The sequence below is a fragment of the Crocodylus porosus genome, unplaced genomic scaffold (assembly GCF_001723895.1).
Source record: "Crocodylus porosus isolate Cpor-Errol unplaced genomic scaffold, CroPor_comp1, whole genome shotgun sequence".
NCBI lineage: Eukaryota > Metazoa > Chordata > Crocodylia > Crocodylidae > Crocodylus > Crocodylus porosus.
In genome coordinates this window covers 26,218,687-26,221,725 of record NW_017728950.1, presented here as the reverse complement: position 1 = coordinate 26,221,725, position 3,039 = coordinate 26,218,687, and positions in this window count along the sequence as shown.

The following is a 3,039-nucleotide window of genomic DNA, read 5'->3' as shown; positions in this document are numbered from 1 at the left end:
CCCCCCCCCACCTCTGGGTGATCACCGTGGCCCCCAGCCTCAGGAGGCACATGTTGTTCATGCTTGGCAAGATTCCTAGAAAGCACACAATGACTGTCCATTAGATAAACACTCAAAACAGTATCTTGGAAGAGTCCAGGTCAGTGTCCAAAGTCCAGAACGGCCATCTCTGCTTATGATTTGGATGACTTCATAGTTTTTGCTGCTTTGACTTTGATCAGATGTCAACGAAGTGATGACCAAGCTGTCATGTCCTTGCACGCTGAGAGTCGCTCTAATTAAAGCACCACCATGCCTCATGTATCAGTGTCCCTACGCTTAAAAATGGCAATGGGGGCACTTGAACTAGTTAAAGAACCTCCACCACCAAGCTACCCAAGATGCAGGAGGCTGCTGGAGAGCGGTAATTGCCATGCTCCAGCAGACTCAATTAACCAAGTTTGCTCTGGCGCTCTGGAATTCCAGCAGGCTGGAGAAGCCTCAGTGCTCATGCATAGGCACCCAATGGGGTCACCCTCTCTGTCATCGCCATCAGGTCATATAACACAGTAACACATTGAAGCCTCTATATGGACAGAGGACAGTAAATAAGCCATCTAAAAAGGCAAGGCACACACAGATGAGCAAAAAAAAGAAACTCTGAGAGGCTAAGTAACTTGCACACAATGTATTGCACCAGATCTAATAAGGAAGCAGAAAGACGAGGCCACACCTTGTGTTCTGGGTCATGCCCCCACCTGCTGGCTTACAGCGGCTACAGGAACAAGTTGCTAGAACACAGGCCTGAACTTCTGGCTTCTCAAGACATTCCCGTGACAAAGAACATTGCAGCTGAGAAGGATCATACTTTCAAAATACAGAGAGACAATAGCAGCACCTGCCTTCTCTGCCCCTTATTCCTGCAGCTACACCATGTTGTATATTATCCTGAACTCCGTAGCAGACCAATGAAACTTCCTCTCGGCCACTATCATTCTTCCTCCATGTTTTTGTCCCTTGGAAAGCTTGTGGCTCTGTTCATGTGCCACCCTTCCCTTTCCCAGGTACACAAAGATGACCCCCTGAAAAAAACAAATGGATAAGAAAAGACAGAAAAGCTTCACTTGAGCAGCAGGTACTTTTCTCACCATAAATCTTGGCTTCTCTCAACTCTGCAAACAAGAACGGCTGCTTCCTCCAGCACATACACATGCACCACGGCTATGGAGCTATTGGTAGGCCAGGGCAACACATTCAACCTCTCAGCAAATGTTGACAGTCAGACAGACACAAGTAACTAGAGTGGTGGAGTGTGTGTTTTGGGGAAGGATGGGGATGCTGTTTTAATAACTGGCCTTTTGTGCTACATACTACGTACCCTACCTGTCCCCTCCTCCCTCACCATCTTTTACTCTCCTCAGCTTGTCCGCATAGCTGAACAACTGTGCAGAGAGAAATGGTAGTTCAATTCTGAAGCCCTTGTGTTATTTATGAGTTTGGAAATCAGAGCTGCTCTGTTCACTGCCAGTAAACGGCACTGATTGGAAGAAGGGGGCGGGGGTGGAGGGAAGCTTGTGTTCGGCTCTTGATTCCCTATTCATTGTGAAAAGGGGATCACTCCAGCTAACTGGCCCATGGAGATAAGGATTTCAGACAATCTGCATTAGCCTGATAAGGGAGGTTTGCATTGCAGAAAGATTATTTGTTAAGAACCTCAGTAAAATAAAATGCAGTCAAAGGGCTTATCAGCGTCACTCATTTCCACTCACACCCACATGCCCACCCCTGCCAATTTCTCTATAAATAAAACCCTCTGCTTACATCCCAACTATCCAGGGATGGAACATGTACTGGGGACCTGGGGCAGCACAGACGGGGGAGGGAGAATAGCTTGGAACCACCCAGCCTCTCTCATTGTCTGAATTATTGCTATGATTCATATTATTTGTAAGGTAGAAATTTGTTTTGTTTTTTAATGCAGCAGGTGAGAGTCAGTCTAGGCCCACTGAAGGCAGAGTTTCACCAGTTTGTACCAGCACAAATTGTGGCCCATTGTTCACATGCATTCACTTTCTCTTCCTGTCCCTTTCATTTTATTCCTCCTCCTTTGTAAAGTGCATCTCATCTCTTACATGCAGACCCCAGGGACTTCTGACCAGCCTTTCCTTTTCCCCTCAGCAAGCAGGTATTTTGCAAAAGGGTCTGCTGTGACTCCTGCTAAGAGAAACATCCAGGAATTTTGCAATAAACCTCCCATGTTGCCCCAGAAGTGGGAGTTTTTTGAAAAGAAGCTCCAATCCACATAGCTTTGACCCCCCTGGTGTCACCAGCACTCCTGAGCCAGGGATCAGAGAGGTTGCTTTGGCTCCTGTTTTGCTTTTTCTTCCTATCACACTCCAGAGTTATAATGTGTTTATAAACAGGCCTTTGAATGACTGTTCCCTATCCACATCCTAATCACACCAGGCCCCATCTGAGACCTGGAAAGACCATTATGTTCAGTGAATTGTGGATTGGTCTCCAAGATGCTTGGGAATGACATGGACCATGACAATAAACAGACTCAAGCTGGCAAAGTGTTGGGAACCTGTCACCCCCAGCAAGGGTACGCCATACCTCACAGACCCCATACTGGGACAATTTATTTCCAAAGACAATCTCTCCCTGCCTAACTGCATGTTTCCTAATCAGGGTTGAACTTAACCCACTGAAATCACAAAGCAAAGCACTACTCATTGTTATGGTAGTAACACTCCTTCAGCCTGGATTTGGCCAAGTCCTCAGCTGAATGTTGCTGGCAATAAAACAATTGTAATAACAGCAATTGCAGTCTCTTCTGCTAGTACTGCTGGCCTCAGAACACCGCTTCTAAATAACCACAGCCAAGGGAGTTTGCAAACGTACACACACCTTGCTAGGAACATGGAGAGTGTTGGCATTATCTACAGTGTCACTCACCTCACAAGGAAGTAGATGTTCACGCTACCTGTGGGCACACACCAGGCTGGGCCAGGCCTAACCGTAAACCACAAGCTTCCCAGATTCTAGTAGAAAGACCCC